This window comes from Trachypithecus francoisi, unplaced genomic scaffold (genome assembly GCF_009764315.1).
Source record: "Trachypithecus francoisi isolate TF-2019V2 unplaced genomic scaffold, Tfra_2.0 Lachesis_group0, whole genome shotgun sequence".
Classification (NCBI taxonomy): domain Eukaryota; kingdom Metazoa; phylum Chordata; class Mammalia; order Primates; family Cercopithecidae; genus Trachypithecus; species Trachypithecus francoisi.
The window spans coordinates 144,019,042-144,044,120 of record NW_022681453.1 but is presented as its reverse complement, the minus strand read 5'-3'; the positions used below and the strand labels follow the sequence as shown (position 1 = coordinate 144,044,120).

At 38.2% G+C, this 25,079-nt stretch overlaps 1 protein-coding gene across 10 annotated transcripts in view; it reads left to right on the top strand.

Annotated features, from left to right (window-relative positions):
• RNF13 (ring finger protein 13) overlaps positions 1–25,079 on the top strand; it is a 198,603-nt gene that overhangs the window by 9,650 nt on the left and 163,874 nt on the right. The gene's annotated exons all lie outside the window — the stretch shown is intronic.

Sequence of the window (25,079 nt, the reverse complement as noted above, 5' to 3'; positions counted from 1 at the left end):
TTGTCATTGAATGGTCTTTGGCATCTTTAAAATCAATTGGCTATAGATGTATGAGTTTATTTTTGGATGCTCAATTCTCCTTTGGTCTATATATCTATCGTTATGCCAGTGCCAGGTTGTTTTGATTACTGTAGCTTTGTGGTAAGGTTTTGAATTTGGGAAATATGAGTTCTCCAGCTCTGTTCTTCTTTTTAAAAATTGTTTGGCCTGTTTTGGCCCCTTGCAATTCCATATGAATTTGAGAATCAGCTTTTCCATTTCTGCATAAAAGGCCATCAAAATTTTGATAGGTAACATATTGAATCTGTAGATTGCTTTGGGTAGTATTGCCATCTTAACAATATTAAGTCTTTCAGTACCTGGATGTGTGTTTGATATCTTTCAGCAGTGTTTTTGTGTTTTATGGTTTTCAGTGTACAAGTCTCTCACCTCTTTTGTTATATTTATTCCTGGGTGTTGTATTCTTTTGGATACTATTATAAATGGAAGTTTTTCTTAATTTAATTTTTGGATAGTTCATTGCTGGGGTGTAGAAACACAACGGATTTTGTGTGTAACATTTATTGCCTTTGACAGTCATTTAGTTTCTTTTTTCCATATACAAGCTGAATCACGTGAATAAATAAAAAAGTAGAAAGTGGAACACTAAAGAACTTGATCTGTAAGATGTCTGATTTCCCTGAATGTGGAAACTATGAAGTATGTTTTTAGCATAGTGTTGAACGATTATCTTACTATACTTGGGCTATTCCATTTCTGGTATCATGTTACATATATTTGATCATTATTAAAGAAGGTAGATCATTTCATTTTCTTTAGGTTTGGAGAGAAGTGTCAATATGTAAATCATTTTCAAATTTATAATTATTTTGCAACTTAATTTTGATGTTACAGAGAAAGCCTCAGGGATAAACTATATTTATCACAGAGTCTGGTACAGAGATCCATGAATAATAAAGATAAAATTAGAACAGAAGCTAATTTGAATATCTAAATTATCATTAATATACGTTAGTTTTTATGTTTTTCTTGAAGTTTTCAAATAGCCTTAACATTTCATTATGAATAGAAATGTGAACAATTTCAACCTCATAAGTAATGAAAGAAATGCAAATTTATGCAATACTTGGATGATATGGGAAGGGCAGTATTTCATGACACAGACTTTTAATTGAATCCTAACTTCACTATTTAAGAGGTAAGTGTTACTGGGCAAGCAGCTGAACACTTAAAACACTTAAAAATAGGAGGAAATATTTATGAAGTGCTTGCTGTGTGTTAGGCGCTGTTTTAAGCACTTTATGCTGTTGATCTGAGTCTTTATTCCTATATTTATGGAGAGACAGTGGAACCTACTATAGAGTTGTGAGGATTAAAAGAAATAATGTATATTAAGTACTTAGCCAGATACATAGTAAGCATTTGATAAATATTAGCTATTTTTGTCATTTATAATTTCACCTAACACCAACAAAAGACCAAAAAAGGAGAATCGATGCAATGAAAGTCATATTTATTTGGAAATATTAATAGGAATGTTCTTTTCTGGAAAGCAATTTGGCAATATGTATGAAGTCTTAAAATGTTTCTTTGGTGTAGCGATTCCATGTCAGGGAATCTATCCCAAGAAGATAATCAGAAGTATGGAAAGATTTATATTCACTGGAAAATTATTTGTAATAGCCTGAGTTGAATTCAATTCAATATTGTACGGCAAGAAAATAGACAAAGTTATGTGTCAGCCATATAAAGCAGTACAAAGTAGTGGTTATAAAGAGTTTGAACAACTATAATTTCAAGTAAAAAAGCATACAAATCATAATACAATATGATACAAGTGATTACTTTGAACTTTGGAAGACATTATATTAAAATAAAATAACATGTTAAAATTTTGGGCCGGGCGCGGTGGCTCAAGCCTGTAATCCCAGCACTTTGGGAGGCCGAGACGGGCGGATCACGAGGTCAGGAGATCGAGACCATCCTGGCTAATACGGTGAAACCCCGTCTCTACTAAAAAAATACAAAAAACTAGCCGGGCGTGGTGGCGGGCGCCTGTAGTCCCAGCTACTCCGGAGGCTGAGGCAGGAGAATGGCGGGAACCCGGGAGGCGGAGCTTGCAGTGAGCTGAGATCCGGCCACTGCACTCCAGCCTGGGCGACAGAGCGAGACTCCGTCTCAAAAAAAAAAAAAAATTTTGAAGTAACTACAGAGTTAAAGTTGTAAAAACAGTGCAAAGACCTTTATGTTTTTTGTTATTAGAGAGAAAGTTGTTTCTCTGATGCTGTATTTTCCTGTAAACAACAATATTCTTTTTAAAGAAATGGCTGATTTCAGGGCTGGGGCAGGAAAAGTGCAAGACAGGACTAGAAAATCTTGTGCCAGAAAACAAGGAGGTGCTCAAGAGTGTTGGGAACATATTAAAAAGACACAGAAACTAGCTTGAATAACCCTGCACTGGCCAAACAATTGGACATCAAAATAATAATACAATAACAGATTATAACCCATTGAATAAAACAGTAATATGTGATTCCATAGTGATATAAATAAATAAATGAATAAATTAAAATTTTGCCAAGAAACATGATAATTACCATGATAGGCAGAATAATGACTGCCCAAAGATATCCATATCATAATACTTGGAATCTGCGAATATGTTACCTAGTATGAGAAAAGGAACTTTGCAGAAGTGATTAAGGACCTCCGGTTGGGAAGATTATCTGTGTGGGCCCAGTGTAATCACAATTGTCCTTAAAAATGGAAGAGGGAGGCATAAGAGGAGTTTGTGATAATGTGCTGTAAGAAGGAATTAATCTACCATTGCTGGCTTTGAAGATGGAAGAAGAGGCTACAAGCCAAGGATGTCATCAGCCTCTAGAAGCTGGTAAGTATAACAATAAAATTGTTGTATAATGTAAAACATTTTCATTTAAAAACATAGATGGATAATATCCTAGACTAGAAAAAAAATGTATATTTTGTGAAAGGAAATGACCTCTGTCCTAGTTTTCCTTTGGGGCTTTTTTTTTTTTTTTTTTTTTAAAGATATACACGCAAATATAGTTAGGTAGATTGATAAACAGACACATACAGGATTATATGAGTATGTCTAGTTAATGTCAATTTGTAAGTATGTCTATATCAAAAAGCTGCAGAAGAAAACTAGGTCAGAGGTCATCCTCTTTTTTTTTTTAATTTAACTTTTATTTTAAGTTCAGGTGTACATGTGCAGGTTTGTTATGTAGGTAAACTTGTGTCATGGGAGTTTGCTGACTAGATGATTTATTTCATCACCCACATATTAAGTCTAGTACCTGTTAGTTATTTTTCCTGATTTTTTTTTTTTTTTTTTTTTTTAAAGAGACAAAGTCTTTCCCTGTTGCTCAGGCTGGAGTGCACTGGCGATCATAGCTCACTGAAGCCTCAAATCCTGGTCTCAAGCAATCCTCCTGCCTTAGCCTTCCCAGTAACTGGGACTATAGGTGCATGCCACCACACCTGGCTAATTTTTGTATTTTTTTGTAGAGACAGAGTCTCACTGTGTTGCCCAGTCTTCAGCAACCCTCTTTTTTTTTTTTTTTTTAAAGACTGAGTCTCACTCTATTGCCTAAGCTAAGTGCAGTGGCACGTTCTCTGCTCACTGCAACCTCTGCCTCCCAGGCTCAAGTGATTCAGCCTTCTAAGTAGCTGGGAAACAGGCACCACCACGCCTGGCTAATTTTTGTATTTTTAGTAGAGACAGAGTTTCACCATGTTGTCCAGGCTGGTCTCAAACTCCTGACCTCAGGTGATCTGCCCATCTCAGCCTCCCAGAGTGGTGGGATTGCAGGTATGATCCACTGTGCCCCGCCTCCAGCAACCCTCTTGACATAGATGTTGTACATTCCAGGCCTGGTGTTGGCAGCTGTGCCCTGACTGCCTCTGCATACCTACCCATCAGCACCCCAGTGGGTTGTTTATTGTTTGCCTGGCAACCTTGGACCAGCTCTGGTCTGGTCAACCCAGTGAGATTCTCTGTTACCTAGAGCGCTGCAACCACACCTGCTGCAATGAAAACTGAATTTCAGCCTCAGACTGTCTTCCAAGTTTGTCCCTTTGTAATGTCTCCTTCAGTGTTACTCTCTTATGGTTTAATAATTCCTTTTCTCTAAAAAATTAAAAACAGCTTTACTGAATTATAATTCACATACAATAAACTATATAAAGTGTATACTTTGATAAGTTCTGATATATGTATATAATCATGTAACCACCTCTATAATGAAGTTAATGAACATATTCATCACTCCTAGAAGTTTCCTCATGCCCTTTTGGAATCCTTCTCTCCTGCCCCTCCCTACCTCTCTTTGTATCTTTATATTTACTATCCTATCATAGCTTAATAATCATTTATATTGAATACCTTTTGTTTAACTTACTGAATAGTGTCTCCTGTTTGAACCTCTGCTGGTACAGAATTGGTGTCTGGAGTGGCTCCAGCAGATAGATCTGAAATTCTGAGATTTTGGCATTTGGTTGGTTATGCCTTTGGGCCTGAGCACAGTGCTAAGCTCCTTGTCATAGGGTAATGGAATGCTAATAATCCATGGCATCACAATTAATTAAGCTATCACCTGTGGTTGATTATGATGTGTTGCTAATGAATGCAGATGCCTCAGAGCCCAAGTGGCTGCTACATTTGACCTTTATGGCAATAATAACTTTAAGGACTGTAGTGTAGGATAGAGTCTTTGAGTATAATTAAAGGCTTACAGACAGAAAATGACAGCTCAGATTTGTTAACTCTGCTGAAGATCTGCCTTTTCTCTTTTTTGATTATACATTTTACTTCAAATCATTTCATCTCCTCCAAATTATAAGTAAACTTGTGAATTAAAAGACTTGTTCCTTGCTTATTTAAGAAATGTTTTGCTGTATAAAAGTAATGCACACTTAGAAAACTTGAGCAAGTAGAACAGATTTCTCTTAATATTTTCATGTATTTTCTTCTAGTCTCCTGTATATATTATGTAAAATAAAGTAGTCTAGGGAGTTTTAGTTTTTTATTCTGAAACATGCAGATAAATATAAAGAAGAATAAAAACCACAGAGTCCCACCATCCAGAGTTTACATGATTCAGCAAATTAATTTATTATTTCATAGTATTTATGTTTTGTTTTAAGACAGGGTCTTGCTCTGTCGCCCAGGCTGGAGTGCAGAGGTACGATCTTGTCTCACTGCAACTTCTGCCTCCTGGGCTCAAACGATCCTCACGCCTCAGCCTCCTGAGTAACTGGGACTACCTGTGCATGCCACTATGCCTAGCTAATTTTTGTATTTTTTGTAGAGACAGAGTTTTGCCATCTTGGCCAGGCTGGTCTTGAACTCCTGGACTCAAGCAATCCATTCACCTCAGCCTCCCAAAGTGCTGGGATTATAGGCGTTAGCCACCATGCCTAGCCATATTTACATGTTTTTAAATATTAACTTACAATTGACCCTCTGTATCCATGGCTCTGTATCTGTGGATTCAACCAGTATTCAAAATATTCAGGCAAAAATGGATGGTCGCATCTCTACTGAACATGTTAAACATTGTGGTATAACAACTATTTACATAGCATTTACACTGTATTCAGTATTACAGCTGATCTAGAGATGATTTAAAGTATATCAAAGGATTTGCATAGGTTATATGCAAATACTATACCATCTGTGGTAAGGAACGTTACCATCCATAGATTTTAGTATGAGCGGGCAGTCCTGGCACCAATCTCCTACAGATACCGAGGATGATTGTATATATAAAGTATATATAAACTTTTAACATTTTTAATGTTAAGGTCTTAAATTTTTTTTCTGAGCATAGTTAACAGGTAGTCACATTCAGAGGCTCTGCAGAAGATATCAAGAGAGGCTATGTAGGCATTCAGTCTACAAATATTAATATTAAACACCTAATACATGCTAGGCACTCTTTAGGTACTTGTGATACATCCATAAAATAAAGATTCCTGTCTTTGAGGAGCATATATTTTTGTGGCAAAGCTGAACACTAAACAATAAATATAACAAGTATTATAGTGTGATAGAAAGTCGTGAGTATTATAATAAAGGAAAGATGATTATAAGAAGAGTGAGGCGTGGTAGGTGCATACGCAGGCTGCAGACACTTGCCAAGGGAGAGTGTGGTGTCCAGAAAAGACCAAGAACAGGGCTTGGTCTTTGGGTGATGTTTTAAATAAACAGTTGTTATAGGCTGAGTGTAGTGGCTCATGCCTGTTATCCTGGCATTTTGGGAGGCCAAGGTAGGAGGATCGCTTGAGGCCAAGAGTTCAAGACCAGCCTGGGCAGCAAGGCAAGACCCCCATCTCTCTATTTGTTTTTTTAAGAAACAGTTGTTATAATCCATGGGAGTGGTATAACTTGATCTGGTGCTCCACCATTAACATGGTAAGCCATGTTAAGTTTCATGCTTAACACCTGAGCTAAGTATGAGTCATTGGACTTCTCAGCTTTTTGTTCAGAAATTGCAAAAATTAAAGGGGGGATTGGGATGAGGGAACTGGTTCATTTAGTCAGTCAGTTAGACTCTAGCACTTTTAAACATAGAAATTGAATCCCCTAAAATAGGGAAAATGGAACGACAGTGCAAGTTCCCTGTGTTGTTTTTGTTTTATTTTACAGTGTTGTTTTGATGATTAGATGCTTAACACAGTTCCTAGCACAAAATTAAGTTTTCTATCAATGTTGGCTACAGTGATGGTGACATTTATGTGAGGAATCATGAAAATAAAACATTCTGGTTCAGGAGATAGATGACATTAATGCCTTCAAGTATACTTTGCATGGTATTTGATATTTTGGTAATCAAGAAAACCAGAATTTTCTACCATCTTACCCTAAATAGTGTTGAATATTCTGCTATCCATGAAAGCAATTTCATTGTCAATTGTCTTTTTCTTGTTTGCTTTGTGGCTTATTGCTAGGGTTGGCAACCTATGGTACTCGTGACAACAATGGTATTTGAAAGAATTATGAAGTCTGTTTTTGTTAGCACTCCTCTCTCTCTCTCTCTCTCTCTGCTTCTCCTTTCTTTAGTTTGACCTTCTGCGCACTGCCTATTGACTTGGAAGAAGTTTATGAATAATGACTTGGTATGCCACTTGCCAATCTTTGGTTCAAAACAGTGCTTTCCAAATTTGACTTAATTATAAGGATTCAATAGGGAACTTTTTTTAAAGTCAAATTATAGGTTTTCTGTCTGCATCTCAAGGAGAGGGGCCTGGGAACATTTATTTTTGTCACAGGCACTGAGATTTGTGATATACTGAACTAAAAATGTATTTTCCATTTATAAGAATCACCTGGAGTATATGTAAATACTGTAACTAGTATAGATTACCAGATCACATCTCATATACACTGAGTGAGAAACTAACTTTGGGGTTGAGAACAATTGGTGTGAAGGCCCTGAGATTGGAAAGAATTTTGTATTTTGGAAAAACCTAATTCTTTTTTTTTTTCTTTTTGAGATGGAGTCTTGCTCTGTCACCCAGGCTGGTGTGCAGTGGTGATCTTGGCTCACTGCAACCTCTGCCTCCCAGGTTCAAGCAATTCTGCTGCCTCAGCGTCCCAAGTAGCTGGGATTACAGGAATGAGCCACTAGGCTAGGCTAATTTTTGTATTTTTAGTTGAGACAGGGTTTTGCCATGTTCGCCAGGCTGGTCTTGAACTCCTGACCTTGGGTGATTCTCCTGCCTCGGCCTCCCAAAATGTTGGGATTACAAGTGTGAGCCACCGCACCTGCCCGGAAAAACCTGTTTCTTAATCTGTTAAAAGTAAAAAATGGATCATTTTGTTTCATTTGTTGAAAAATCAAATTGTAAAACATTTATTGCATTAGATGAAAAAATTTTGCTTTGGTTGATTGTGGTAGTTAAAAATCTTAGATTATGCTTGCTTTTACTTTGGAAGGCTTTATGTTAGAGGAATTTACGGGGCAAACTTCTGCTTTCTTGCAGAAAATATTGTGCGTCTTATTTTTGCTTAAAAAGAGAAGCCCTGTTATTGTTGTTTTTGTTTTGTTTTCTGATGTAACACTTTTGCTTATGACAACTTCTGATCCGGTGTCTTTAAAAGCTTTAAAAAACTATGGGGATTTACATATAGCATGTGATATGGTTTGGCCATGTTCCCACCCAAATCACATTTTGAATTGTAGCTCCCATAACCCCCATGTGTTGTGGGAGGGACCCGGTGGGAGGTAATTGAATCATGGGGGTGGTTTTTTCTGTGCTGTTCTTGTGGTAGTGAATAAGTCTCATGTGAATTGATAGTTTTATAAAAGGGAAGTTCTCCTGCACATGCTCTCTTGCCTGCCACCGTATAAGACATGCCTTTGCTCCTCCTTCACCTTCTGCCATGTTTATGAGGCCTCTCCAGCCATGTAGAGCTGTCAGTCCATTAAACCTCTTTTTCATTATAAATTACCCAGTCTCGAGTTTTCATCATAGCAGTATGAAAATGGACTAACATAGTAAATTGTTACCAGTGGAGTGGGTACTGCTATTAAGATGCCTGAAAACTTATGTTTAAAAGGGAAGTGACTTTGGAACTGGATAACAGGCAGAGGTTGGAACAGTTTGGAGGGCTCAGAAGAAGACAGGAAAATGTGGGAAAATGTGGAGCTTCCTAAAGACTTGTTGAATGGTTTTGACCAAAATACTGATAGTCATATGGACAATGAAGTTCAGGCTGAAGTGGTCTCAGAAGGAGATGAGGAACTTATTGGGAACTGGTGAAAAGGTGATTCTTGACATGCTTTAGAAAAGAGACTGGTGGCACTTTGTCCCTGCCCTAGAGATTTGTGGAACTTTTAACTTGAGAGAGATGATTTAGGGTATCTGGCGGAAGAAATTTCTAAGCAGTAAACTGTTCAAGAGGTGACCTGAGTGCTCTTAAAAGCATTCAGCTGACAGGGCGCAGTGGCTCACGCCTGTAATCCCAGCACTTTGGGAGGCCGAGGCGGGCAGATCATGAGGTCAGGAGATCCAGACCATGGTGAAACCCTGTCTCTACTGAAAATACAAAAAATTAGCCGGATGCGGCGGTGGGCTCCTGTAGTCCCAGCTACTCAGGAGGCTGAGGCAGGAGAATGGCGTGAACTCGGGAGGCGGAGCTTGCAGTGAGCTGAGATCGCACCACTGCACTCCAGCCTGGGTGACAGAGTGAGACTCCATCTCAAAAAAAAAGCATTCAGTTGTATTCATTCATAAAGATACTGTTTGAAACTGAAACTTAAGTTTAAAAGGGAAGCAGAGCATAAAAGTTTGGAAAATTTGCACCCTGATGATGCAGTAGAAAAGAAAAACCCATTTTCTGAGGAGAAATTCAAGCCAGCTATGGAAATTTGCTGAAGTAACAAGGAGCCAAATGTTAATTGCCAAGAAAATAGGGAAAATGTCTCCAGGGCTTGTCAGAAGTCTTCATGGCAGCCCCTTCTATCATAGGCCCAGAGGCCTAGGAGGAAAAAAGGGTTTGCTGGGCTGGGCCCAGGGCCTTGCTGCTTTGTGAAGTCTTGGGACTTGGTGTCCTGGGTCCTAGCTGTGGCTAAAAGGGACCAAGGTACAGTTTGGGCCATGGCTTCAGAGGGCACAAGCCCCAAGCATTGACAGCTTCCACATGGTGTTGAGCCTGCAAGGTGCACAGAAGTCAAGAACTGAGGTTTGGGAATCTCTACCTAGAATTCAGAGAATATATGGAAACGCCTAGATGTCCAGACAGAAGTTTGCTACAGGGGTGAATCCCTCATGGAGAACCTTTGCTAGGGCAGTGTGGAAGGGAAATACAGGGTTGGAGCCCCCCACACAGAGTCCCTACTGGGGACTGCCTAGAGGAGCTATGAGAAGTGGGCCACTGTTCTCCAGACCTCAGAATGGTAGATCCACGAACGGCTTGCACCACGTGCCTGGAAAAGCTGTAGACACTCAATGCCAACCCATAAAAGCAGCCAGGAAGGGGGCTGTACCCTACAAAGCCACAGGGGCAGATCTGCCCAAGTCTGCGGGAGCCCACCTCTTGCATCAGCATGATCTGGATGTGAGACATGGAGTCAAAGGAGATTATTTTGGAGCTTTAAGATTTGATTGCCCTGCTGTCAAATTTCAGACTTGCATGGACCATGTAGCCCCCTTGTTTCTGCCAGTTTCTCCCATTTGGAATGGGTGTATTTAACCAATGGCTGTCCCCTCATTGTATGTAGGAAGTAACTAACTTGCTTTTGATTTTACAGGCTCATAGATGGAACGGACTTACCTTGTTTCAGATAAGACTTTGGACTGTTGAGTTAATGCTGAAATGAATTAAGACTTTGAGGGCTGTTGGGAAGACATGATTCGTTTTGAAATATGAGGACATGAGATTTGGGAGGGGCCAGGGGCAGGTATTTCTTCATAGCAGTATGAAAATGGACTAATACAGTATGTGTTAGAAGTTCTGGTTGCCAGAATTCCTGGAAATCTTGGTGCTTTTTAAGGGACACTAGGAAGTTATTGATATATTTAGGTGGTGTGTGAGCTGAGAACACTATTTTGGAGGATATTTTATGGTGCCATATATATGTTATATACATATGTGACCATAATCACATTTGTAGGAAAAATAACCTATTAAATGATGTGTGACTGGCTATTATAAATTTTCCACTAAAATAGTTAATTAATTGTTCACTTATTTTTTCTGTTAGTGCTTGGTACAGTATATATTCTTTTGATGCTTATTGTAGTATAAGGTACATTTCTTGAAAAAAATAAATGGAAATTACTCTTTGTCTATTCTTTTCACAAATTAGGAAAAGATAACAATTCTTTTAGTAGTGGAATATTTTGGTCCAGTTCTTGAGATGCCAGTGAAGGTCAGGAATGTAGCTTCAGAACCAGTGGAATCTGAGCTTACTTGGTGGATTTCTTATGGAGATGGTTGGCTGTTTCATGAGTGTTATTTGGCAGTGAAGCAGTTGGTATCACTCTGTTGACTCATCTTCAGAATTAAAATTTATTTGGAAGTGAGTTTCCTGAAAGTAATACTGGTCTTAAAAAATCATTGTCAAATATTTAAATGTGAAGTTAGGATTTACTGTGATGCTTGGGAAATTTTTAAATTTTTCAGTGACCAGCATTAGACAGGTAACTGTCATTTATCCTCTAAAACCATACAGATAATCCTGTGTGCCAGCCAGTTTGCTCAGTTTCTCAAAAATGAGGCCAAGAGAAAACGCAGCAAAACCAAGAGTTGATTTAAAAAAAAATCTATGAAATTAACAAATCTTTCATTATATTGGTTAAATAAAACAAGAGAGGAGACTCAACTAAAATCAGAAATGGAAGAGGGGACATAACTACCAATTTTACAGAAATAAAAAGGATTTTAAGTGTACTATGAACAATTGTATGCCAAGAAATTGGATAACCTAAATGAATTGGATGAATACCTGGAAAGACACAACCTCCCAAGACTGAATCAGGAAAAAATAGAAAGCTTACACAGACCTATGGGAGATTGAAGCAATAATCAAAAACATTCCAAGAAAGAAAAGCCTGGAATCCGATGGCTTCATTGGTGAATTCTACCAAATATGTAAGGAAGAGTCAACATCAATTTTTCTCAAACTCTTCCCAAAAAACTGATAAAGAGGGAACACCTCCTAACTCATTCTAAGGGGCCAAAATTACCCTGGTACCAAAGTCAGACAAGGATACTAAAAAAAAAAGAAAAAGAAAAAAAAAGAAAAGAAAATACAGACCTTATCTCTCTCTCTTTTTTTTTTTTTTTTTGAGACGGAGCCTCGCTCTGTTGCCCAGGCTGAAGTGCAATGGCATGATCTTGGCTCACTGCAACCTCCGCCTCCCAGGTTTAAGTGATTCTCCTGCCTCAGCCTCCTGAGTAGCTGGAGTTACAGGTGCCTGTCACCATGCCTGGCTAATTTGTGTATTTTTAGTAGAGGCAGAGTTTCACCATTTTGGCCAGGCAGACCGTAATCTCTTGTGACTGCTGATGCAAAAATCCTCAACAAAATGCTAACAAACTGAATTCAGCAGCACATTAAAAGCATTATACACATGATCAAGTTGGACTTATTCCTGGAATGCAAGGATAGGTCTACGTTTGAAAAGTCTTATAATCAATGTAATGTACCACATTAAGAGAATAAAAACACATAATCATTTCAATAGATGAAGAAAAAGCATTTCACATAATTTAACACTCTTTCATGATAAAATGCCTAACAAACTGAAAATAAAAGGAGACTGCCTCAACAGAATAAAGGCCATATGTAAAAAACTGACAACTAATATAATTGATCGTAAAAGACTGAAAGCTTTTCCTCTAAGATCAGGAACAAGACAAGGATTCCTGCCTTTGCCATTTCTGTTTATCATGGTACCAGAAGTCCTAGCCAGAGCAATTAGGCAAGAAAGAGAAATGAAAGGCATCCAAATTAGAAAGGAATAAGTAAAATTACCTTTGTAAACAGATGATATGATCTTACATGTGGACAATCCAAGATTCCACAGAAGAAAAAATATCCGATAGAACTATTAATAATAAATGAATTCAGCAAAGTTGCAGGATACAAAATCACACACAAAAATCAGTTGCATTCCTATAAAGTAACAGTGAACTATCCAAAAAGGAAATTAAGAAAACAATTCCATTTACAGTATCAACAAAAATAAAGTAGTAATAAATCAAGGAGGTGGAAGAATTGTACACTGAAAATTATAAGACTTTGCTGAAATAAAGAAGACATAAATAAATGAATAGACATTCCATGTTTATGGATTGATAGACTTAATACTGTTAAGATGTCAGTACTACCCAATCTATGGATTCAATGTAATTATTATTAAAATCCCAATAACCTTTTTGCAAAAATAGGAAAATCTATCCTAAACCATATATGGAATCTCAAGGGACTCCAAATAGCCAAAACAAAATTGTAGGTCGCATACTTCCTGATTTCAAAACTTAGCTACAAAATTACAGTTATTAAAATAGTGTGGTACTGGTGTAAAGATAGACATATAGACCAATGGAATAGAATAAAGAGCTCAGGAATAAAGCCTCACATACATGCTCAAATAACTTTTGACAGAAGTCCTCCTGTGGTTTGGAAATGGTTTGCCTGGCCCCACCAAGTCTCATATTGATATTTGATCCCCAATATTGGAGATGGGTCTGATGGGAGCTATTTGGATTATGGAGGTAGATTCCTCATGAATGGCTTGATGCCATTCTCATGGGAATGACTGAAATTTCACTCTTAGTTCCTTTAAGAACTGGTGATTGAAAAGAGCTTGGCACTTTCTTCCCTCTCTCTCACTTCCTGCTCTTGCTGTGTGATGGGCTCCATTTTGTCTTCTGCCATGAATGGAAGCAGCTTGAGGTCCTCACCAGCTGTCGATGTTGGCACCATGCTTCTTGTATAGCTTGCAGAACCGTGAGCCAAATAAACCTCTTTTCTTTATGAATTACCCAGCTTCAGATATTCCTTTATAGCAACACAGATGGACTAAGACAGGTGTCAAGACCATTTGATGGACAAAGGCATTGTACATAGTCTTTTCTACAAATGGTGTTGGAAAAATTCAGTGTCTATATGCAAAAGAATGAGTTTGACCTTTACTTTATACCATATGCAGCAATTAACTCAAAATGGATCAGAGACCTAAACATAAGAGCTACTATGTAAAACTCTTAGAGGAAAACATAGAGAAAGCTTCACAACATTGGAATTGTCAGTAATTTCTTGGACACGACACCAAAAGCATGGGCAACAAAAGAAAAAAATAAATGTTTGACTTCATGAAAATTAAAACGTTTTTGTGCATTGAAGGACAGTACCAACAGGGTGAAAAAAATGAGAGAAAATACTTTTCCATCGTATATTTTATAAGGAATTGCTGTCCAGAATATATAGAGAATTCTTTTTTTAAAAGTTTTTTATTTCCACAGGTTTTGGGGGAACAGGTGGTATTTGTTTACATTAGTAAGTTCTTTAGTGGTGATTTGTGAGAGATTTTGGTGTACCCATCACCTGAGCGGTATATACCCTCACCCCTCTCCTACCCTTCCCTCGAGTCCCCAAAGTCCATTGTATCATTCTTACGCTGCTGCATTCTCATAGCTTAGCTCCCAACGATGTTTGGTTTTCCATTCCTGAGTTACTTCACTTGGAATAATAGTTTCCAATTCTATCCAGGTTGCTGCAAATGCCATTAAATCATTCATTTTAATGGGTTAGTAGTATTCCATATGTACCACAATTTCTTTATCCAGTAGTTGATTGATGGGCATTTGGGCTGGTTCCGTATTTTTGCAATTACGAATTGTGTTGTAATAAACGTGTATATATCTTTTTTTTTTTTTTTTGAGACAGAGTCTCGCTCTGTCGCCCAGGCTGGAGTGCAGTGACCGGATCTCAGCTCACTGCAAGCTCCGCCTCCCGGGTTTACGCCATTCTCCTGCCTCAGCCTCCCGAGTAGCTGGGACTACAGGCGCCCGCCACCTCGCCCGGCTAGTTTTCTTTGTATTTTTGTAGTAGAGACGGGGTTTCACCGGGTCAGCCAGGATGGTCTCAATCTCCTGACCTCGTGATCTGCCTCCCTAAGTGCTGGGATTACAGGCTTGCGAGCCACCGCGCCCGCCCGCAAATATCTTTTTTTATGTGACTTTTCTCCTGGGTTGGGGTTGCTGGATCCCCAGTAGTGGGATTGCTGGATCAAATGGTAGCTCTACTTTTAATTCTTCAAGGAATCTCCACATTGTTTTCCATAGTGATTGTACTAGTTTACATTCCTACCAGCAGTGCAGAAGTGTTCTCTTTCACCATATCCATGCCAACCTCCATTATTTTTTGATTTTTTTGCTTGTGGCCATTCTTGCAGGAGTAAGGTGGTATTGCACAGTGGTTTTGATTTGCATTTCTCTGATCACTAGTGATGTTGAGCATTTTTTGATTTGTTTATTGGCTATTTGTGTATCTTCTTTTGAGAATTGCCTATTCATGTCCTTAGCCCACTTTTTGATGGGATTGTTAACTCAGTGACAAAAAACCAAGCAACTCAGTTAAAAAATGAACATAGGAGCTGAATAGACATTTTTCCAAAGAAGACATACAGATGGCCAAAAAGTACATGAAAAGATGCTCAGCATCACTAATCACTGGGGAAATGCAAGTCAAGACCACAATGAGATACCACTTTACATGTATTTTAGTATGGCTGTATGTGTATATATATTGTATATATATGTCTATCATAAAATAGATGTAAAGTGGTATCTCATTCTGGTCTTGAAGGAAAACATAAAAAATGTTGGCAAAGATGTGAAGAAATAGTAAGTGTTTGTGTATTATTTGTGGGAAAGTAAAATGGTGCAGCCACTTTGGAAAATGGTATGACAGTTCTTTAAAAAAAAAAAATCAAACGTAGAATTACCATATGATCCAGCAATACTTCTGGGTATATACCACATATAATTTAAAGTGGAAACTCAGTTATTTTTTTCGCAATAGCTAAAAGGTCTAAGCAACCCAAGTGTCGATTGAGAGATTAATGGATCAGTAACATGGGGTATGTACATATAATGAAATATTAGCCTGCTAAGGAAGGAAATTTTCACATGTAGTACAACATGGATGAAACTTCAAGATATCATGCTAAGTAAAATAAACTAGTCAAAAAGGACAAATATTGTATGATTCCACTTATATTAGGTACTTAGAATAGTTAAATTCATAGAAACAGAAAGTAAAATTGTGCTTGCCAATGGCCAGGGGATGGGGCGTGCGTAATTAATGTTTAATGTTTGGGAAGATGAGAAAATTTTAGGGATGGATTGTGGTAATATTTGCACAACAGTGTGAATATAGTTAATATTACTGAACTGTACACTTCAAAATGTTTAAAATGGTAAATTTTGTGTCTATATGTCGCGTTAAGAAATGAGGCTGAAGGTCTTCTGAAAAGATTATTGAAGAGTTAAAATAATTTTTCATGCATTTAATAAATTTTTGTTATATAAATTCTCAAACATATAGAAAAGCAGAGAAATAGTGTAATGAATCTCAATGTAATCTTCACCTAGATTTACAGTGTGTTTTTTTGTGAAGTGCTTTAAATGACAGATATCATGACATTTCTTTCCTAAGTACTTTACTATAATAGATAGCTCCCAAAATAAGGACTTTTTCATACAGCCGTTGTATTAGTCCTTTTTCACACTGCTGATAAAGACACCTGAGACTGGGCAATTTTCAAAAGAAAGAGGTTTAATGGACTTACAGTTCCACGTGACTGGGGAAGCCTTACAATCATGGCAGAGAGTGAAAGGCACGTCTCACATGGCGGCAGACAAGAGAAGAGAGCCTGTGCAGGGCAACTCCCCTTTATAAATCCATCAGATCTCATGAGACTTATTCATTATCACGAGAATAACATGGGAAAGACCTGCCTCCATGATTGAATTACCTCCTACCAGATCCTTCCCACAACATGTGGGAATTCAAGATGAGATTTGGGTGAGGACACAGCCAAACAATATCATTCTGCCCTGGCCCCTCCCAAATCTCATGCCCTCATATTTCAAAACCAATCATGCCTTCCAAAAGTCCCCCAAAGTCTTTCTTTTTTTTTTTTTTTTGTTGAGACGGAGTCTCGCTCTGTCGCCCAGGCTGGAGTACAGTGGCCAGATCTCAGCTCACTGCAAGCTCCGCCTCCCGGGTTTACGCCATTCTCCTGCCTCAGCCTCCCGAGTAGCTGGGACTACAGATGCCCGCCACCTCGCCCGGCTAGTTTTTTTTTTTTTTTTAGTAGAGACGGGGTTTCACCGTATTAGCCAGGATGGTCTCGATCTCCTGACCTCGTGATCCGCCCGTCTCGGCCTCCCAAAGTGCTGGGATTACAGGCTTGAGCCACCGCACCCGGCCAAGTCCCCCAAAGTCTTAATTCATTTCAGCATTAACTCAAAAGTCCACATTCCATTGTCTTATCTGAGACAAGGCAAGTTCCTTCTGCCTATATGCCTGTAAAATCAAAAACCAATCAGTCACTTCCTAGATACAATAGGGGTACAGGCATTGCATAAATACAGTTGTTCCAAGTGGGAGAAATTGGCCAAATCAATAGGGCTACAGGCCCCATGCAAGTCCAAAATCCAGCAGGGCAGTCAAATCTTAAAGCTCCAAAATGATCTCCTTTGACTCCTTGTCTCACATCCAGGTCACGCTGATGCAAGAGGTAGGCTTCTATGGTCTTGGGCAGCTTCTCCCCTGTGGCTTTGTGGGGTATAGCCTTCCTCCTGGCTGCTTTCATGGTCTGGAGTTGAGTGTCTACGGCTTTTCCAGGTGCATAGTGCAAGCTGTCGGTGGATCTACTATTCTGGCATCTGGAGGATGGTGGTCCTCTTCTCAGAACTCCACCAGGTGGTGCCTCAGTAGGGACTGTGTGTGGGGGTTCCAACCCTGTATTTCCCTTCCATACTTCCCTAGCAGAAGTTCTCCATGAGGGCTCTGCGCCTGCAGCAAACTTTTGCCTGGGGATCCAGGCATTTCAATACAGATTCTGAAACCTAGGCAGAGGTTCCCAAGCCTCAATTCTTGAGTTCTGTGCACCCGCAGGCTCAATACCACATGGAAGCTGTCAGTGCTTGGGGCATGCATCCTCTGAAGCCAGGGCCTGAACTGTACCTGAGTCCTGTTTAGCCACAGCTGGGATGCAGGGCACCAAGTCCCAAGACTTCACAAAGCAGCAAGGCCCTGGGCCCAGCCCAGCAAACTACTTTTTCCTCCTAGGCCTCTGGGCCTGTGATGGGAGGGGCTGCCGTGAAGACCTCTGACATGCCCTGGAGACATTTTCCCTATTTTCTTGGCAATTAACATTTGGCTCCTTGTTACTTCAGCAAATTTCTACAGCTGGCTTGAATTTCTCCTCAGAAAATGGAGTTTTCTTTTCTATTGCATCGTCAGGCTGCAAATTTTCTGAACTTTTATGCTCTGCTTCCCTTCTAAACTTAAGTTCCAATTCCAAACCGTATCTTTGTGAATGAATACAACTGAATGCTTTTAAGAGCACTCAGGTCACCTCTTGAACAGTTTACTGCTTAGAAATTTCTTCCGCCAGATACCCTAAATCATCTCTCTCAAGTTAAAAGTTCCACAGATCTCTAGGGCAGGAACAAAGTACCACCAGTCTCTTTGCTAAAGCATGTCAAGAATCACCTTTTCACCAGTTCCCAATAAGTTCCTCATCTCCTTCTGAGACCACTTCAGCCTGAACTTCATTGTCCATATGACTATCAGTATTTTGGTCAAAACCATTCAACAAGTCTTTAGGAAGCTCCACATTTTCCCACATTTTCCTGTCTTCTTCTGAGCCCTCCAAACTGTTCCAGACTCTGCCTGTTACCCAGTTCCAAAGTTGCTTCCACATTTTCAGGTATCTTTTCAGCAGTGCCCCGCTCTACTGATACCCATTTACTGTATTAGTCCATTTTCATGTTGCTTAAACTGGGCAATTTACAAAAGAAAGAGGTTTAATGGACTTATAGTTCCATGTGACTGGGGAGGCCTCACAATCATGGTGGAGGGTGAAAGGCACGTCTCACATGGTGGCAGAGAAGAGAAGAGCTTGTTCAGGGGAACTCTTTTTTATAAACCTATCAGTTCTCGTGAGACTTATTCACTCACGAGAATCGCACGGGAAAGACCTGTCCCCCATGATTCAGTTGCCTCCCACCAGATTTCTCCCACAACACCTGGGAATTCAAGATGTGATTTGGTTGGGGATGCAGCCAAACCCATACCAGCTGTAACATTATCATCATATCTAAAGATTTTTTTAAAGGATATCTAATATCTGGGCCATATTTCTGTTGTCTCCATTATTCCCAAAATGTATTTTTATTTTTGGTTTAATGGAACTATATGTTGCATTTGTCTTTACTGTTTCTCATCTCTTTTGATGTATTAACAATTTCATGTCATTTTCTCATTCTATCTTCTTGTATTGCCTCTGTTTATTGTGTTGAATTTTGTAGAAATTGGGGCATTACCCTTAAGCAAGACACCTATCTTGTGGTATGTTATTTTTTTTTTTATTCCAGAAAATTCTTGTAAGCTTGAAGTGAGAGCTAAAGGCTTGTTAGAATTGGTTTAAAACAATTTTGCAAGAATACATCTTAAGTGTTATAGTACAGACTGAATAGAAAGTAAAATTAGAATTTGACAGTTGGAAAAATCTTTAGAGTTAGGAAGCTGATTTCAGTTAAAATGTCTGTTAATAACTCGTAGAATTATGTCAAATAGTAGGCCAAATTAGATGTGATCAAGGATGGTGGTAGTGGACACATCTCTAGAAGCCTTTTTGGTAGTTCTCAAGGGTTTCTTGTATATTCTCTACTTTGAACTTTCTTCCTTTGAAGAAGTGTGACTTTTTTTATTATAGGCATACTCAAAATGAATACGGAGTTATATTCTGTCTTTGGTAATATAAGTGGGAGGAGGAGGGGCACAAGGAGGAGGAAAAGGATAAAGGGAAGGAGGAAAAGAGGTAGATGTTAGTTATCAGCAAGATTTTACTTGATTTTTTTCTATGCATTCTCTGCTTCCCAGAATGGTTCTAAAATATCCTCAAGATGAATGTATTCTATTTGCTGGGGGATAAGAGTCACGACAAACAATACTTTATTGTAGACCATGCAGAGACTCTCAACAGTTGAATAAGTTCAAGCATGAGAGACAAATAAGAATTGTAATGGAGAAGAAAGGTACCACACTCACTGTCCATGGTCAGGGGTTCTGATTGGCATCCACACTCTCAGTAACTGATGGGCTATTACCTGGTACCAGGTTCACTAGCTTGGTAGGAGGTAGGAGGATAGAGACTGGGAGCACAACATATCAACATAAAATGTATCTTCATTGAGAAGCCTTACATTCATTCAGATAAACCTTTCATACCTACCAAAGAGTATACTGGATTGTAACCAGTGAGATAAATATGTGGATGTGTGTCACCTCAGCATACAAAAGTGTCACATATGAAAAGAACCACTTCTTTTAATATTCTGTGAGTAGCTGCAGCTTCCCTCAAGCATCATGCTTTCTTTCAAGAAACACACACTGCAGGGAATCTGAGACTTTTTTTGTTTATGTTTTTGTAATAAGCTTTTGTAGTTAACTTACAGTCTTTTCAGTTTAAATACTTTTCATCAATCAGGAGTCATTTTTACCGTAAATAATATTGCCTAGTAATACAACAGACAGCCTGCATTTATTTTAATCCAGTTGATTAAGTGCTAGAAGAAAGTGTCAAAGAATTTAAGCTTGCTAACCTTTCTCCTCAGAAGGCTTCCTGGAAAATGGAAGATTTAAATGAAAACAAAACAGAACAAAACAAAACCTAACAGCAACAACAGAAAGCCTACGTGCTTATTTGAGAACATGTTAATAAGCGTGGTTCTTTTTCGCAGAAACTATCTGTAGTTGAACATACACAAAATTTTGCATACAATTTCATAGGATTTATAGTTTTCCCCCTAATTCTCTTTTGAAGATAGAAGAGAGTATATTTTGGTTCCTGGGTAACATGTGAATGATAATGCCAGCAAAGTGGTTGCTGGAAACAGTGAGCTAATCAGAGCAAGGTTGAGTGGTAGAGTATGAGGTAGTAAAATTGTTTAGGTTGAGCAGATTGTTTTTAAATTTTTTTTTGAGACAGAGTCTTGCTCTGTTGCTCAGGCTGGAGTGCAGTGGCATGACCTCGGCTCTCTGCAACCTCTGCCTCCCAGGTTCAAGAGATTCTCGTGCCTCAGTCTCCTGAGTAGCTGGGATTGCAGCTACTCAGCTACAAAAACTACCACGCCTGGCTAATTTTTGTATTTTTAGTAGAGACAGGGTTTTCCCATGTTGGCCAGGCTGGTCTGGAACTCCTGACCTCAGGTGATCCACCCGCCTCAGCCTCTCAAAGTGTTAGGGTTACAGGTGTGAGCCGCTGCGCTCGGCCTGGGCAGATTCTTAAATGTGAAAATTTTAGACCCTCTTGCGCCTTCTCCAACATTTACTTTTGTTGACCAATGTCTTACTTCCCCCTACATTCATTTTAAAGTTCTTGTCTTTCTTGACTTTCATGAAATCAGTCTCTCTCTCTTTTCTCTTTTTCCACCTCCCTTTGAAACTTAGATATCCCTCAGTTTTTTTAGTCCTCTTCTGATTTTGATTTTCACTTTTACATTAAGAGCACTTCAGTTATTCCTATCTACTGATGATTCCTAAGTCTCTTTTTGCCTTGTGTGGAGCTCGAGATCTTTATTTATTGTTGCCTGTGTACATGTCCACTAGACTGTTCCACAAATACTAAGTTCAGAAATTCTCAAGTTGTACTTACTCTCTCACTGTGGTCTTCCTTCTGTGTTTCCTGTTTCATCTGTTGGCATCCCTGTCCAAAGTCCTTTCTTTCTATATTCCATTGCTATGTTAAGCCCTTCTGTGCATAATTGTATTTATTCTTCAGAGTTGACTTATAGGTCCAATTGTCCTACTTTTAGAGATAAAGCAATTTATGTAATTTAAATGTTTATCTCCAAATTACACTATTAGTATGGGACAGTGCTGGGATATAAACCCATATGTATAGATTCCATATTTTTTACTGCAAATATTATAATGCCTGCCACTTCTGTCACTTTAATCTAAAAAATATTAAGGGTTTACCTATAGGTGTAATTAAAGAAATATTTATTGCAGTGTTTTTCTAAAAAGAAATTCCAACAGTAGGAATTTCTGTTCAGTCCGTTAAAGAATATTCATAAGGAATACCAGGTGGCCATTTATACATCATATTTTTGACCAGTAGTTTTTATTTTATGTGGACAAATCATGTATGGAAACCCAAAGTGTGAAATAGTTTAAGAAAAAACTGCTTGAAAGAAGGGAAGCTCCGCGGTATTTCATGGACAGCTATCTGCAATGGTTTTTGAGGAGAATTAGGAAAATACTCGTAATACCTTAAGTGAAAAAAGTGCAATTAGTAAAACAATATGCACAGTGTGCCCCCAATTTTGCTAAATATGTATTTGAATATGCAGTTCGCCCTCCGTATCCATGGGTTCTACATCCATGGATTCAATCAACTGTAGAGTGAAAATATTTGGGGAAAAAAGCATCTGTACTGAACATGTACAGACTGTTTTTCTTGTCATTATTCTTGAAACAATACAGCATAACCATTATTTACATAGCATTTACATTGTATTAGATATAAGCAATCAAGATATGTTTTAAAGTATTTGGGCAGACATGTGTAGGTTATATGCAAATATTACATCATTTAACATAAGGAACTTGAGCATCCTCAGATTCTGGTATCTGCAGGGAGTCCTGGAACCAATCCCCCGTGGATACCAGGGGACAACTGTATACATCGCTAAAAGACTGGAAAGTTATACATCAAAGTACGAACACTAGTTATTCCTTAACTTGAGGATTATTTATAATTTTTATTTTCTCCACATTTTCCACAATGAGCAAGAATTAATTTTGTAAATAGAGACTTATTTGTAAAATAAGCAAAACTCCCAAACATTATTAAATAAGGCAATAAATGCAAAAAAACCCTCAAAACCTACTACATATCATTGAATACACACCATATACACACATGCACTGTCATATACAAAGTAAAAGAAAACTGGTGACTGTTGCTCCATGAGCATTGGCTTTTGAAGCTCTTGAATACCTTTGTAGGCAAGAAGCTGTACTCTACTCTTGGAACATCAGCCTTGGATGGATATTGATGCTGTTTTCAGTAGGGGTTTAGAATTTGGACTTTGGAAACTGACTGTTAGGTTTGAATCCTGGCTCTGCTGTTATTTATTGTTTTATCTTGGGCAAGTTGCTTAACAGTTCCTAAGTTTTCCCCATTTGTGAAATGATACCTACCTTATAGGGAGGTTAGGATTAAATGAGTTAACTTAATAACATGCTTACAGCAATGCCTGGCACTTAGTAAGGGATCAGTATTAGTTGTTTTGGTTATTATTCCTGTCTTTTATTTTCCCTCCAAACTCTGTCTTCCTTTCCCTCCCCCAAAGTTAGCTGGAGATTTAGATGGAAAGTCATAGTTTTTATTCAGATTCAGTTTCCCAAAGAGGTCACTGGTCAATAAGGTACATACTTCTTCTCCTACTAAAATTTAGTAGCAACTATACCTTATTTTGTAAATATTTGTATGCTTTTATGGTATGATTTCTAACCAGAAATTGTCCACAGTCAGTGATTCACTAGGAGGATTTACAAGACTCAGCAGATGGTTGTACTTACAGCTGTGATTTATTACAGCAGAAGGATACAAAACAAAATCAGTGAGAAGAAAAGGCACATTGGGGTAAAGTCCAGAGTAAATCAGTGTAAGCTTCTAAGGGTTCTTTCCCAGTGGAGTTACATGGGATGCGTCTAACTCCTCCAGCAAGTTGTGACAACACATGTAAAACATTTACCAAGGAAGCTCATTAGAGACTCAGTGCCTAGGGTTTATATTAGGGATTGTTCATATAGACACTCTCTGCCTAGCATGTACCAAATTTCTAGACCCTAGAAGGAAAACAGGTATTCAGCACAATTCACATTTGTTTGTAAAGTGTAGGCACACTGAGCTGTTCCTACTAGGAAATGGTAGGAACTGTCCTGAAATCTAAATTTCCAGATGCCAGCAAGGGACCAGCCTTGCAAGCAGACCTTTCTAGGGATAGCAATCTCAGGCCTGCTATGTTAACTCTTTCCTGTACCATGGTATGTTATGAAATGTATTTTACTTAAGAAACGAATGTCGACAAATCTAGACGTTTTAAAAAAGCTTTATTGAGATACAATTCTTACCTTATAAAATTCAACCAATTAAAGTGTACAGTGCAGTGATTTTTAGTATATTTATAGAGTTGTGCAGCCATCACCAGAGTCTAATTTTGGAACATTTTCATCATCTCCCCCTTAAAACCCTTACTCATTAGCAGTCATTTCTCATTCCTACCTTTCCCCTCCCTCAAGCTTTCCCCCCACACCCTGCCAATCCCTAGGCAACCACTAATTTACTTTTTGTCGTTGAGGAAAAATCTATACTTTAGCATGTTTTCATTTTTATTTCATCTGTGATATTAGTGTCTTTGTAAATGGTACCTTAAAAATTATTCACAGGTATTTTACTTCCAGTGTGTCAAAGATTCAGAGTTTGAGTCTGTATGGCAGCTTCTACGTCTAGAGCACTTATCTACACTAATCATCATCAAAATGGATATTACATGAGTTTGGGATATTTAATGAAATAATTCGTTATAAAAGCCCTTGTTTTTGTAATGTTCGTTCTCACTTGTTTAAAAGTATATAATACAATTGATTGAGGCATACCAATGAGAATTTTAATATTTATGGGTTGACGTTTAGTCTTTTCATGGTATCTTTTTGCCAAAAGAGAGAAAGGGACTCATAGTGAACAGGATGAAGTTGGGAGAGGTAGTTACGCTGTTGCCATTCAGATGTAGAGAGGGGAAAAAAGTGTAGATTGTTAGGAGGAGGTAGGACAAAAAGTATTCCTTTATTATAAGTGGCTATTAATTTTTTGGCATTCTCCAATATTGGTACAATCAATATACAGTAGCAATGAAAAGTAAATTTACATGTGAATTTATATTGAACCAGAAGCTAAAAATTTTTTAAGTTGTAGAAAATTTTCAATTTTAAACAAAGCTGCTTGTATGTTTTTAACCATTATTTTGGTTGAAATCTAGTTTCTTTGAAAATTGGGTTAGTAAGACAAGCTGTACTATAAACTGAGCACTATGGGAGGATGTTTGTTTTGTGATTAAAACACAGAACTTTGTCATCATGAGTTATATAGGTATTGACTAAACATGGGTGTTCACCTAAATGTCCAAATCTGTGTAATTCTTATGCTTTTGAAATAAAAGCTTTACCTTTAATGTTAATACGTTTATAATTAAAAGGGATATTTTTGGACATTGAGAATTAATATATCAAATG